Source organism: Macaca nemestrina, chromosome 17 (genome assembly GCF_043159975.1).
Source record: "Macaca nemestrina isolate mMacNem1 chromosome 17, mMacNem.hap1, whole genome shotgun sequence".
In the NCBI taxonomy this organism is placed as follows: Eukaryota; Metazoa; Chordata; class Mammalia; order Primates; family Cercopithecidae; genus Macaca; species Macaca nemestrina.
The window spans coordinates 75782285-75797756 of NC_092141.1; the positions used below are offsets into that span (position 1 = coordinate 75782285).

Below are 15472 nucleotides of genomic sequence, written 5' to 3' on the forward strand. Positions count from 1 at the left end.
CACATTTCCAAGAAAATTTACTGGTGTCAGGAAAGAAATTTGATCTACGGGAAGAAATTTGATGGTGAGCGCTTCATCCTGAAGCATACAGGTCCTGGCATCTTGTCCATGGCAAATGTTAGACCCAGTACAAATGGTTCCCAGTTTCTCATCTGTACTGCCAAGGCTGAGGGGTTGAATGGCAGAGTGGCATGCATGTGGTCTTTGGCAAAGTGAAGAGAATATCGTAGAAACCACGGAGCACTTTGGGTCCAAGAATGCCAAGACCAGCAAGAAGCTCATCATTGCTGACGGTGGACACTCTAATAAATCTGACTCCTGTTCTATCTTAACCACCAGACATTCCTTCCGTAGCTCAGGAGAGCACCCCTCCACTCCATTTGCTCGCAGTAGCCTCTCATCTTTGTGCTCTTGCTGCAGTTCTTTGGGTTCCATGTTTTCCTTATTCCCTTCCATGCCTGGTTGGATTCCAGAGTTAAGTTTATGATTATGAAATAAAAACTAACAAGGAAGAGCATCAGAGAAGGAATAAGTGAAAGTAAAATACTTTTATTTTTAGTATTCTTGATCTAACGAGTTTTTTCAAAATAATATCAACATATTCTAGTGTGTGTGCATATCCTATGTATAAGTGAAATGAACAAGAGCAGTGATAGAAGGGACAAGAGGGAAAAATTAGGATTATTTTGTTGTTATAAGCTACTTTCACTATGCATGAAGTGTTACAGTGTTATCTGAAAGTAGACTTGGTTTAGTTGTAAATATATATTGCATATTCTAGGGCAACCACTAAGAAAAGGAAAAAAGGAAGTAACTGATATGAACAATGGAATCATATAAAATGCTCAGCTAAACCCACAAGAGGCAGAAAAAGAGTGGGAGACAAAAAAAAAATGGACAAGGGCCACAAATAGAAAACAATAACAAATATGGCATCGATTAATCCAGTTATATCACAAATCGCTTTCAAAGTCATTGGTCTAAATGCAGCAATTAAAAGATTGCCAGACTAGATCAAAAAACAAGACTTTATACAAGAAATCCACTTTAAGTATAAAGACACATGTAGTTTAAAAGTAAGTGGGTATAAAAGATATATCATGCTAATACTAATCAAAGAAATTAGGAATCACTATATGAACTGCAGATAGAGCAGACCTCAGAGCAAGGAAAGTTATCATGGAAAGGCATTACATAATGATAAAGGGGTCAAGTCTCCAAGAAAACATAGCAGTTGTTAATGTGTGCACCTAACAGCAGAGCATTGAAATACACGTGGCCAAACATGATAGAACTGCAGGTAGAAATAGATGAATCCACTATTTTATTTGGAGACTTCAGTGCCCCACTATCAGAAATAGACATATCCTGCAAGGAGAGAATCAGTAGGGACAGAGTTGAACTCAGTAATAATGTCCTATAGACTCTACTTCATCCAACAACAGCAGAATGAACATACATTCTTCACAAGCTCACACAGAACATTCACCAGTATAGACCACGTTCTGTGCCATAAAACACACCTTAACAAACTGAAAATAATAGAAACCATGCAGTGTCTTCTCTCAGACCACAATAGACCTAAACTAAAAATCAGTAACAGAAAGATAGCTAGAAAATTCCAAAATACTTGAAGAACCCTTCTAAATAACGTGGGTCAAAGAAGAAATCTAAAAAGAAATTTTAAAATATTGTTAAATAAATGAAAACATAGATATGACTTATCAAATGTTGTATGGTGCAATTAAAGCAGGGCTTAGGAAATTTATAGTATTGAATGCATGTGTTAGAAAAGAAGAAAGATCTAAAATCAATCACCTAAGTTTCCATCTTAGGAAACTAGAGAAAGAAGAGCAAATTAAATTCACAGTCAGCAAAAGAAAAGAAGAACTAGAGCAGAAACCAATGAAATAGAAAATTAAATAAAAAAAAAAGAAACAGGGAAAATCAACAAACCCAAAAGGAAGTTATTTGAAAACATCAATAAAATCGATAAGCCTCAAGTCAAATTAAGAAAAAGAGAGAGCACAAGTTACTAATAACCTGAAATGAAAGAGAGGGCATCACTACAGATCCCGTGGATGTTAAAGGATGATAAACAAACACCAGCATAGAAAACTACAGACTAATACCTCTCATGAACGTAGATGCAAAAATCCTCAACAAAATATTAGCAAGTTGAATCCAACATGTATACTAGGAATTAACTGCTGTTTGAGGCCGGTGTAAACAATTGCAAACACTGCTTTCATTTGATCCTCTTCTGGCCTTTTGTGGGAGGGGTACTTAGGCTGTTCTGTTGTTGGCTTCCCATTCTTACAGGGAGGTAAGAAAAGGTGGCTACTATAAATAGATTTTAAAGCACTTTCATTGGTGTAATCACCATTAGATCATTTTCTGTTTTCTCCAATTCTACACAGAGCCACAATTTTTGTCTAAATAGAAAATACACAGGCTGGGCACAGTGGCTTACGCCTGTAATCCCAACACTTTGGGAGGCCGAGGTGGGTGGATCACGAGGTCAAATTGAGACTATCCTGGCCAACAAGGTGAAATGCAGTCTCTACTGAAAATACAAAACTAGTTGGATGTGGTGGCATGTGCCTGTAATCCCAGCTACTCAGGAGGCTGAGGCGGGAGAATCACTTGAACTCAGGAAGCGGAAGTTGCAGTGAGCCAAGATCACACACTGCACTCCAGCCTGGGCGACAGAATGAGACTCCGTCTCAAAAAAAAAAAAAAAAAAAAAAAAGAAATACATAGTTTGGACTCTAGACTCTTTGTTTTTAATCTTGTGGTAATTTTCTTTATTTTTCTTTTTATTTATTTGGTGGTGGTGGTTGTTGTTGAGATGGAGTCTCACTCTGTTGCCCAGGCTGAAGTGCAGTGGCACGATCTTGGCTCACTGCAACCTCCACCTCCCAGGTTCAAGCAATTCTCATGCCTCAGCCTCCCGAGCAGCTGGGATTACAGGCACTTGCCACCACACCCAGCTAATTTTTGTATTTTTGTAGAGATGGGGTTGGCCAGGCTGGTCTTGAGCTCCTGACCTCAAGTAATCCGCCCACCTCAGCCTTGCAAAGTGCTGGGATTACAAATGTTAGCCACTGTGCCTGGCCAGTTTTCTTTATTTTTATATTAATGCGCTTTGTCCAAGGATTTCAAATATTACAATAATTTCCCATGTGATATAGTAAGATCCTTGATCTTGGATGTCACATCTTAGTGTATTTGTCTGCCTTCCCAGTTAGTTTGGTAATCTGTGATACCTAGCAGAGTGTCCAACCCATAGAAATGTACAGTCAGTCATACTCAGTGCGAATGAGCAAAGGAGAGGACTAAGGAGGGTGTTCTGATACCATGAGGAAACAGAGAAGTCTGGAGTTTTACTGCTCCAGTAAAAATCAATTTAATCGCCTGAGGGGAGATTTTTAAAAATCTGTTTGATTCTCTTCTGTACCTGATTCACTTCTGATTTACTATGTCTGATACACGGTAAATTAATATTTGCTGAAAGAATGAATGGAAGGTTTATTGTCGCTTAAGAATTTCCAGGTGCCAACAGTCATTTTAGAGTGTTGAACATATATTTTTAGTGTTAGCTGTCATATCATAATGTTTCCTCTGTCCCCCTCTGAACCAAGTTCAGTTTATTTCCTTGAATAACTTTCACCCACCAGTTTATTTCTAATAGGCCAGTTCTTATTTCTAGTGTTAGGCAGTATGAAGTTTATGTGTATTCAACTCACCTGCAGTAAGCACATTTTTAATACACATAATGCCATTTAATCCCCACCACCTACTTGTCAGGTGGATGCTGAAATCCCAAGATCACAGCTGAGGACATCAGAGAGGCCAACCAACTTAGCCAAAGTCACACAGCTCCTGCCCTCCAGCAGTTGGGTTCAGAGCTCTCTCACCCCATTCTGCTTCCCGCTTGTATTCTGAGCTTGGCTGTGCCATCGGAAAGGAGTTTGATTAGGAAGTATCTCGATTGAGAGTTGGGGGTGTTTCACGTCTCCCCTGCTGCGGGGCTTTCTGTTTATGACACGCTGGTCTCTGTTACAATGCTTTAGAAAGAGGACACGGTCAGAAGACCTGAGGCGTCTCTCTTCCTGGCCTTGCTGCTAACCAGCCCCATGACCTCAGCAAGCTGCTATGCCACTTCGAGCCTCAGGATCCTCTTCAGAACCCTGAAAACACCTTATTTATTTGCTTATTTATTTATTTACTTATTTATTTATTTTAGACGGAGTCTCACTCTGTTACCCAAGCCAGAGTGCAGTGCGTCACGTCTCACTGCACCCTCCACCTCCTGGGTTCAAGCGATTCTCCTGCCTCCGCCTCCCAGGTAGCTGGGATCACAGGCATCCGCCACCACGTCCAGCTGATTTTTGTATTTTTAGTAGAGACAGAGTTTCACCACGTTGGCCAGGCTGGTCTCGAACTCCTGACCTCAAGTGATCCTATCGCCTTGGCCTCCCAAAGTGCTGGGATTGCAGGCGTGAGCCACTGCGCCCGGCTTGAAAACACTTTTCTAAATCACCCCTCCAGACTCAGCAATCCAGCAAATCTAACAGCCCTTTTGATTTTACACTTTAGAGGTAGGTGGTGTCTATGGAGTGGTCTTGGATTAGATCCAACTAGTTCTCCAGCACAACCTTGTGTCTGCCCCGTGCCTGAGGTTCTGGTGCTGGGTACAGAGGTGGATGGCCCAGCCCCAGTCAGGGAGAAGTCTGGGTTGAGTAGGGGCAGACAGTCTCAGTAGACATGACAAAGGCTCCAGGAGTTGTGGGCCCCGCAGGAGCAAGTAGAGGAGACAGTTACCAAACTGAAGATCCAAGCTGTCAGATCAGAACACCCAGAAAACCTTCAGGCCTGTCCTCTTTCCAAACGGTGCTGTTTGGACGCGCCAGACCGTGCTTCGACCATGTTACATGTAAAGAGTGCCTCTGGTGTCCTGTGTTCTATCCTTGGCAATGGATGATGTTTTTCAAAAGAACTATAATTTTTTCATCAAAATGTTTCTGTTTTTTGAAAAAAAGGAAAGGATATTCTTTGTTTCCCTGACACAGTAAAAGGACTTGAGCGTGTTTTATGCATAAAGGCCACCGTTACTTTGTAATGACAGCTTGGGAAGAGGCTTTTGTGGCCAGGCCTTTTATTTAAGATTGGGCTCTAGGGGTTGGTGTGTACGTACAGCACAAAAATGAAGAGTAGAATCCCAGTTCAAGTGCAGCCAAGAATGGGAGAGTGAATCTCCATACACATACTTGATAGGTCCATGGGGTCCCTCAAGAAAAAGCCTTCAGAGCCAAGAGCTCCCAAGTGAAGGAGGCATTTTGGCTGTTTTGATCCTGTTAAGCATTTGGGCCACTTTTCAGCGGGAGTCGTGTAAACTGGGCAAGTACCCACCATCGCTGTCTGGGGAACCGCCCTGGATCAAGGCCTTCAGTGTAGAAAAAGGGTCAGAAGTATGGATGCCAAAGCCGATGACTAGGGTTCTAATCCAAGCGTTGCTGCTTGCGAGCTGTGTAATGTTGGGCAAGCTACTCTGCCTCTCTCTACCTTATTTCCTCATCTTTGCAATGGGCCTTGTGAGGATTAGGTGAGCTTCAGAGCTAAAGAGCCTGGCTCTCGGCACATGCCTACAGTGGTGATGTTGGTTACAGCTACGGTTAATATTGCCAGTAGCTTCTAAAACCTTCCTGTACCGTCCTCAGGCTCTCCCAGGCTGGAGCTTTCAGAGGTTAGAAAGCTCCTGGAGTCCCACCCTCTCTGGGAGGCATCTGAGTGTGAAGCCCTGGTAGAGAGTGGAAGGCTGGGTGGCCTTGGAGCGACATCCTTCCAGCTGCTGCAGGCCCTTGGCCTGGTACAAGACAAGAAGCTACCCCCTGGTCCCTTTCATGCCTTGGTCCTGTGCCTGGGCTGGAAGAAAGCTCATTCATATCTCATTTTTACAAGACAGGCAGCCATTTGTAACATCCTGACATTTCCCCAAGCAGTTGGCTCTTAGAAGTATAATAATAATGATCTTAATGACAAATAGCAGTAAAATTGAATGACAGTGGCCCTGTTGGAGGTCTGTCTTTGAAGCCACAGCTCAACCTCCCATGTGCAGCTGTAGCCCTTCTTGCCAACTCTGCCTCTCCTTTTGTGAGTTTCTCCATTATGGGAAACCAGATTGCCATCTCAGCCCCTTGCCTGGGGCTTCAGGATATCAGGCAGCCCCAGGCTTGGCTGCAAGCCCGCATTGGCCCACAAGCACCAGAGACACCTGCTCCTATCCCCATAGGGGACAGACAAGAGAGTCTCCTCATCCATTCCGTAGTCTCTGAGCCTGGTCCTCAGCCCAAAGCTGGCTCCCTAGACCAATGAGAGCCAGAGAACCAGAATGGGCCATAGGAGCCAGTGGAATTCAGAGGGTCTTAGCCAGCACTGTCCAACAGAAGTAAAATACAAGCCAAAACTGCGTTTAGCAGCCAAGTTTTTAACAAGTTGGAAAGAAAACAGATGAAGTTAATTTATTAATGAATAAAAACATTTAATGAAGGCTAGGCACAGTGGCTCACACCTGTAATCCCAACACTTTGGGAGGCCGAGGCAGGCACATCACCTGAGATCAGGAGTTCAAGACCATCCTGGCCAACATGGTGAAACTCCATCTCTACAAAAATATTAAAAATTAGCCAGGCATTATGATGGGTGCCTGTAATCCCAGCTACTCGGGAGACTGAGGTGGGAGAATCGCTCGAACCTGGGAGGCGGAGGTTGCAGTGAGCCGAGATCATGTCACTACACTCCAGCCTGGGCGAACAGAGCAAGACTGTGTCTTTAAAAAAAAAAAAAAAAAAAAAAGTAATGAGCTATGTCTTTAAAAAGAAAAAAAAGTAATGAGCTATTTTGCACTTTTTATACTAAGTCTTCAAAATATGATGTGGATTTTACAGCTGCAGTGCATCTCCATTTGGACTAGCCACATTTCATCTGCTCAGAAGCCACAGGTGGCCAGTGGCTACTGTATTGGATAGTGGCTGTAGACAGCTGAATAGGGACGGTATAGCCAACATCCTAAGTCATGTGTGTCTGAATGTTTATCTTCCTATGGGGCTCTCTAACACTGTTTTCCCTTTTACAGTGAGGCTTTGGTTAACTGGGGTGCTTATTAACTGCAGCTGCTCATTGAGGAAAGATATGCTTTAGTCCAAAAATGAATGTGCAGTGGTGAGGTTGTGCCCTGTACGTGTAGCTTCGATCTTCAGGACCTCCCGTGTTATCTGGTACACACGCCACAGGCGACACATTTCTCTGGGAAGAAATGCTCTGGCTAGATTCTAAATCCCATCCTATTGTTACAATTGAAGGCACTGCAGTGTTCAGAGTGACTTTTAATCTTGGCCCAGTGGCTGAGCAGGCGGGCTGTATGCGGCTGATGAGGATGAGTGCTGTCGCAAGAAAAACGAGCCTTGGCACTTGGCATTCTGCTTTTGGTAAGCCTTGGAGGAAGGAGAGCGTGTTGCCAGAAGGAGTCATGGGAATTTAATGCCATGGAAATAGAAAATGAAGAGCCAGCTGGGAGCCAACTTGTTGTAGAACTTAAGGCAAAACCGATCAGGTGGCCATGGCCTTTAGGATTCATGAATCCTTCTGACCGGAAACGGGGCTCCCGCACCCTTGCCTATTGATGGCTCTCCAAATTCGGACATCAGTTTCCATCCCCCAAGCAGAGAGATGTGGTTGGCAACACTGCTCAGGTATTTGTAGAATATAGGACAGGAAACAAAGTATAACCTGATTTGTTCAGCCCTCACTCACCCTTTACCTGATACACACAGCAACACTGGTGCTTCAGCCCTGCCTCTGTTAAAAACAAACTTACTTTGGGAGGCCAAGGCGGGTGGATCACCTGAGGTCAGGAGTTCGAGACCAGCCTGGGCAACATGACAAAAGCCTGTCTCTACTAAAAATACAAAAATTAGCTGGGTTGGGTGGTGGGCGCCTGTAATTCCAGCTACTCGGGAGGCTGAGGGAGGAGAATTGCTTGAACCTGGGAGGTTCAAGTGCAGAGGTTGCAGTGAGCCGAGATTGCACCACTGCACTCCAGCCTGGGCAACAAGAGCGAAACTCCATCTGAAAAAAAAAAGAAACACCAAGTAACATAACATACACAGATGGTGGGGACTGGCTTTAACAAAGTTAAGCATAGTTTAACATAGTTACAAGAGCAAATTTTATTCAAGTGCTTTTGAAATATAGTTACTTAAAATAATTGATGCTTTCCACTAAATCTCTTTAATCCTCAGGGCCCTTTGATTAATATTTCATTAATCCCAGTATCAATGTATTTGAAAATACAATGAAAAGATAAAATTGTATCTTTAAAAGAAATGTGTCAGTATTCAGTTCCACATATTAATTGCTTGGCTTTGAGCAAGTCTCTAAACTTCCAGAGCCTGTTTTCTCCCTATAAAATGAGAATACAGTAAGACCTCACTTAACATTGTGGATAGGTTCTTGGAAACTGTGACTTCAAGTGAAATGATGTATAACAAAACTAGGTTTTTCTCCCTCATCAGCATTATAAGGAAATGACGTTATTTGAGGACCTGCTACATGTTGTTTTACTTAAAATCAGTTTCCAAGAACTTACTGCTGGTACAGAGTGAAGACGGACTGTAATAACAACTCTGCTTCATCAGATTATACAAGATGTGTGTAGTGGGTACAGCCTGCAGTAGGTGCCCAGAAAGTGGACTTTCACTCATCCAAAGAGAATTTCTGTTGCCCTGCTACTTGGCCAGGACAGGATTTGTAGAATAGCTGAGATTGTGTGATTCACTTACATGAAGGAAGTTTTTAGAATGGACAACTCTTGCTGCCACAGCAATCCCTGAAATCTCAGTGGCTTAACATAACCAGTATTTCCTTACTGCTCGCATACAGTCTGATGCAAATCAGGCAAAAACTCTCCTCATCTTGCAGCTGAGTCATCTGGAACACGTGTTCCCTAGAATCACAGTGGCAGGAGGCAAGTGGGCTTTTCATTGCCTCAACCCAAAAGGGCAACAGCACTTCCTCTCACTGTCCATTGGCCAGAACTAGTCATGTGGCTCCAAAGCAGAGGAAACTGAAACGTAGGGGAGCACATGGGCTGTTTGGGGAATACTATCTGATGCTGAGGGTTTGTGCCTTTGATTCTAATTTATTCTCTGATATGGCAATATGATAGCCTATTAAGACTCTTCCCACTGACTTGTTTTGTTTTTGAGATGGAGTCTCACTTGTTGCCCCGTCTAGAGTACAGTGGTACGATCTCAGCTCACTGTAAACTCTGCCTCCCATTCTCCTGCCTCACCCTCCTGAGTAGCTGGGATTATAGTCATGTGCCACTGGACACAGCTAATTTTTGTATTTTTAGTAGAGACAGAGTTTCACCATGTTGGCCACGCTGGTCCCAAACTCCTGACCTCAAGTGATCCACCCGCCTTGGCCTGCCAAAATGCTGGGATTACGAGCGTGAACCACCATGCCCAGCCATTTCTTTTTCTTTTTCTTTTTGGTAGAGATTAGGGTCTTGCTATGTGGTCCAAGCTGGTCTCCAATTCCTGGCCTCAGGTCATCCTCTTGCCTCAGCCTCCCGAGGTGCTGGGATTACAGGCATGAGCCACTACACCTGTCCCCTATTCATTTTTAAGTTTGCTTTCTGGGGTAGGTTTATCTTTACCATTAACCTAGGTTTTACACCACTGGAATTGAAGTGAAATTATCCCCCCACTGCAATTAGTCCATTTTCACACTGCTATAAAGAACTACCTGAGACTGAGTAATTTCTGAAGAAAAGAGGCTTAACAAGAAGCATGTCTAGGAGGTCTCAGGAAACTTACAATCATGGCGGAAGGCAGAGGGGAAGCAAGCATGTCTTACCATGGCAGAGCAGGGGAGAGAGAGAACAAGGGGGGAAGCACCATACACTTTTAAACCATCAGATCTTGTGAGAACTCACTATTATGGAGAACAGCAAGGGGAAATCCACCCCCATGCTCCAGTCACCTCCCTCCAGGCCCTTCTCCGACATGTGGGGATTGCAATTCGAGATGAGATTTGGGCGGGGACAAGATATGGTTTATGGATAGAAACTGCCACTATTCTCAAGGAAATGTTTTTGTTAGTTTGAAATGAGAATCCAGTGTATACATCAGCTCTTGATCTTTTAGACTGAGGGACTGTGGAAGGGACAACTCATTTCAGTTAAAATAGGCGTTTCCAGGCCAGGCATGGTGGCTCATACCTGTAATCCAACACGCCTATGCAACAAAGCAAAATCCTGTCTCTCCAAAAAAATTGTTAAGCAATTAGCTGGGTATGGTGGCGCATGCCTGTTGTCCCAGCTATTTAGGAGTCTGGGTGAAAGGATTGCTTGAGCCCAGGAGTTGAGGCTGCATTGAGCTATGATCATGCCACTGCCTTCCAGCCTGGGCAACAGAGCAAGACACTGTCTCAAAAAAAAAAAAAAAAAAAGCATTTCCAAATAGCCAGTATGAATCAGATCTTAATTTTCCTGTGTTTAATACTTTGCTTTGGATTGAACTGTTAGAGAAGGACGTCAGTAGCTAGCCACTGAGTTCCAAATATGTTATTTTTTTCCTATGCATTTCTCCTTTAGCATTCTACCTCCCCGCTCCCAACCAGGACCATCTTGAGAACAGTGTGACCTGCTGCACAACTTTTTCTCCCTTGCGAATTTTGTTTGGGGAAAGCCACATTTCCCACCTAGCATCACAGAGTGTGTTTTTCTTTAATTTTATAATTTGCAGCTCTACAAAGACTCCGTTGATAGGGACAAGGTGTGTGAAACAATAATTATGTTTGTGGAACCTTGTCACATTTTCTTAGAATATTATTTTAGAAAGGTCCGGGCATGGTGGCTCATGCCTGTAATCCCAGCACTTTGGGAGGCTGAGGCAGGTGGATCATGAGGTCAGGAGATCGAGACCATCCTGGCTAACATGGTGAAACCCCATCTCTATTAAAAATACAAAAAATTAGCCAGGCATGATGGCGGGCACCTGTAATCCCAGCTAATCGGGAGGCTGAGGCAGGAGAATCGCTTGATCCCAGAAGGCAGAGGTTGCAGTGAGCCGAGATCACGCCACTGCACTCCAGCCTGGGTGATAGAGCGAGATTCTGTCTCAAAAAAAAAAACAAAAAACAAATAAACAAACAAAAAACCAGAATATTATTTTAGAGAACAGCCCTAAGCCAAGACATTGGGTCTTATGATCCTTTTCAAAGAAAATCGTTGGGCTCGTTAATCCTTTGATTCAAGTTCTTTTTTAAAATGATATTTTCCAGTTTGACTAATTGAAGATTTCCCACTAAGATAAATGGAAGAGACTTATCATTTGATCAAAATTATAGCAGCGCTTGATGTTTGCATACCACCCTACAGTTTTCAAACAAAATCCATTTACATTCACTCATTTAATTATCCCCCTGGTTTTTCTGGATAAGCAGAGTTTCCCATGGGTGGAATGCTTCCATTCGTGGGAGTACTTTATATTTCCTCTCAGATTTATACATTTCTAGTTGGCACAGCTTCTGCCATTCAGATGCAGGAAATAGAGAATGCTACCAGAGAAACAGATGGAAAGACCAGAAACAGATCCAAGTATGTGTAAGTTCATTTGTTCATTCATGCATCCATTCACTTATCTATATATTCATTATTCATTAAACAAATAGTTATTAAATGTACTATGGCAGTGTCTCCCATAGTAGGTAATAGGATAGGATGTTTAAATGTAGAATGCTGGAGTAGGAAAGCTTCCATGTAAACATTTGTTCAGACACTTACTAATTTTAAGTTTTTCACAATTTTTTAATCTAGGCAATTGGGAAATTATATAGTCAATCTGTGTTTTTGTGGTATAGCAGTGCTCTGTTTTCTGTTCTAACTTCAAAAAACAAATGGAAACAGAATTGCCCAGTGATTACAATGGCACCAGCCTAGATCAGCCAGCATTTAGCTGACTCCCAGATGTGTGAGCACCCAGCCAAGATCAGCAACGCCCCCCGACTGGCCCTATTAAGACTTAAAGGTAGTCCTAAAATTAACATAGCAGCTTCTTTCTGATCCAGATAGAAGTACGTGTTTAAATGTTTCTAGCTCTATGGTAATGTCTGCCATGGCAGCAGTAGCAATGGGAGCGGCTGTGTTGAGGCAAGAGTGAGGGTTCCAACTTTCCTGCTGATCTGGGAAGTATTGGATGTGGAGGGTTGCAATGTGAGAGAAAAAGCAGCAGGTAGACCTAGGTCTCTTGGTGAAGTCAATGAGTTTGAGTAGTTCCTTGCCAAAGACTGGGCTGGCTTACATGAAGATGCACATGTCTGGGAAGATAACTAGGATAATGCTTAAGGCCAGAAGTTTGAGAATTCAGAAAACGGGCACTTGTTTACTGGTGGGAGTAAACGTGCTACTATTTTGAATAACCTGGCAATGTGTCTTTTTTTTTTTTTTTTTTTTTTTTTTGAGACAGCGTCTTGCTCTGTCACCCAGGCTGGAGTGCAGTGGGGTTGATCTTGGCTCACTGCAACCTCTGCCTCATGTGTTCAAGCAACTCTCCTGCCTCAGCCTCCCATGTAGCTGGGATTACAGGCATGCACCACCATGCCCTGCTAACCTTTTTGTATTTTTAGTAGAAACGGGTTGTCACCATGTTGACCAGGCTGGCCTCAAACTCCTGACCTCAAGTAATCCACCCACCTCGGCTTCCCAAAGTGCTGGAATTACAGGCATGAGCCACTGTGCCTGGACAGCAATGCGTATTTAAAAGTTGTACTTTTGAGTTAGAAGCATTTATTTTGACCCAGCAATTCTACTGACAGGAATTTATCCTGCGGAAATAGTTGAAGGTCTTGCCAAGATACTCATGATATATTATTAAATAAACAAACTGACCACAGAATAGCGGGTGCACATAATTCAGTTTTTAATGCATATGCATACATATATCACACAGAAAAAATATGGAAAGGTTTTATATGAACATAACATTATTAATATTTCTGAATAGTGAGATCATAAACAATTTTACTTCCTTATTTCTTTTTTTGAGACGAAGTCTCGCTCTGTCGCCCAGACTGGAGTACAGTGGTGAGCAATCTCGGCTCACTGCAACCTCCGCCTCCTGGGCTCAAGCAATTCTCCTGCCTCAGCCTCCCAAGCAGCTGGGACTACAGGCACACATCACTACGCCCAGCTAATTTTTGTATTTTTAGTAGAGACGGGGTTTTACCATGTTGGCCAGGATGGTCTCCATGTCTTGACCTCATGATCCACCTGCCTCGGTCTCCCAAAGTGCTGGGAGTACAGGCATAAGCCACCATGCCTGGCCACTTCCTTATTTCTTTAGCTTTTCATTTTCTTTCTAATTGTTTTTTAATGAGCATGCATGGCTTGTGGAATTTTTTTTAAAAGCACAAAAAGATTATTTTTAACAGAAATGTTTTACCTGGCAATGGAAAATATAGTGACATTGGTATCAGGGAGATAAATTCAGTCCAGTCCTTTTGGGAGAGCAATTTACCATTGTACCAAAGGTTATAAAAATATGCAACTCCTTTGATGCAAAATTTTTTCTGGAACTGGAATGAGATGTATCATCTCCAAGCAATAGACTGGAGATTCATTTGTTGGGGTTTTTTATGTTTGTATTTTCCAAGTTTTCAGAAAAGAATGTGCAGAAGAGAACAAAGGTTGTAAAAGAAATTAGAGACTCCTTGTAGGTTCCTATGTTTATATCATTTTCTTGTCAAGGAAATGAGCTACAAAGGTGCCAGATCTAATCTTGTTTACCCTTGTTGCTGCCCACACTTAGGCAAACTGTTGGTTCTCGTGTTTCTCATTCTGCATGCAGAAATATTAGTAATACATTAAAGAAATGAAAGTGGGCAGACATGCAGAAAGTTTTATGTCCCAGGACATTTAATTAGACATTCTGGACCATTAAAAAAAAACCCAGAACATGTCAAAGTAAAAGTTGTAAGCGACATGGCAGAATGGTTGTGCTGAGTACCTGTTAAGTGTGTCTTGACCTTGAACCCTGGCACGTGATCCATGGGTCTGGGAATTGTGTGCAGCAGGTACACAGCCTACCTGAGAGGTAATGGAGCCAGTGTTTTAATAAGCCCTGCCATACTTAGAAATTCAAATCCATGTTACTGCCTTCCACGAAGGGAGATTATAGAATTATTCTAGTACTTCTGATAGCCACAAAGGTAGAAGGAAGTGTAGAATGAGCCCCCTGTAGACTCATCACTCAATTTCAACAGCTGCCAGCATTTGCCAACTCATTTCATCTGTTTTTCTCCCACCTCATTTATTAAAGTGTTTTTTTAATTTATTATGTCAGTTCACCCATAAATACTTTATCTCTTATCTATTTCACCGATAAATATACTCATTTCTAACTGATAAGCACACTTTAAAAATGTTTTAATATTATTATCACTTTTTAAGAGACAGGGTCTTGCTATGTTGCTCAGGCTAGCCTTAAACTCCTAGGCTCAAATGGTCCTCCTGCCTCAGCCTCCCAAGTAGCTGGGACTCCAGACTCACACCACCACACCCAGTTAGAAAACATGTTTTCTAACTAGTCAACATACCATTATGCCACCTAACAAAATGAATGGTAAACCCTCAGTATCATCTGACATCCAGATTGTATCTTAATTTTCCCAGTTGTTTCCAATTTTCTTTGTTGCAGTTGGCTCCAGATATTATATTTGCTTACTACATTTTATGCCTTTTTGTAAATGTTTTACAAACTTCTGTCATTCAACAAACTGAATGTATATCATTGCACTTCTCTGTGCAACACAAGAAAATTACGTTTCCTTATCATCATCCTTACTATTATACTCTTAGTAAGGCCTTGTTGCATAGTTTAATCATCTTATGTGTCAGACTCAGAATGACCTCTGGCTTCTTTTTTTTTTTTTTTTTTTTTTTAATTTTTTTTTAAATAGAGACAGGATCTTACTATGTTGCCCAATCTGGTTTCAAACTCCTGGATTCAAGCAATCTTCCTGCCTTAGCCTCCCAAAGTGCTGGGATTAGAGGTGTGAGCTACTGCACCCAGCCTCTAACTTTTTCTCAACATTAAATCCACCTCAGTGTCCACATACTTTCTGCCAGTGAGGATAATTAAAACTACCTTCAGACAGTGCTGTGGCATCTTCAGGTGGATTCAGAACAAGATTCCCCAAACCAGCCATGGGCAGTGAATTTCGGGGTAATAGTTCTCGGTGTGTCCGGTTTGGAGGATCCTCTTCCCTTGTTGTAACATCAAAGACAGATCTTGGCACCTCATCTGCATGAACTGAGTGTATAAATGCCTACCTGCTTGACTTACCTGTTCTGACAGAGGCTACTGGACTTACCACTGATGTAATTGATGTGTTTGTTTTCACA

The 15472-nt window shown here is 42.5% G+C and overlaps 1 protein-coding gene and 1 pseudogene across 5 annotated transcripts in view; both read left to right on the top strand.

Moving 5' to 3' along the window:
* The window catches only part of LOC139359671 (26S proteasome complex subunit SEM1 pseudogene), a 31641-nt pseudogene extending 16172 nt beyond the window's left edge, over positions 1–15469 (top strand).
* LOC105469029 (protein kinase C alpha) overlaps positions 1–15472 on the top strand; it is a 528020-nt gene that overhangs the window by 467950 nt on the left and 44598 nt on the right. The window lies entirely within an intron of this gene.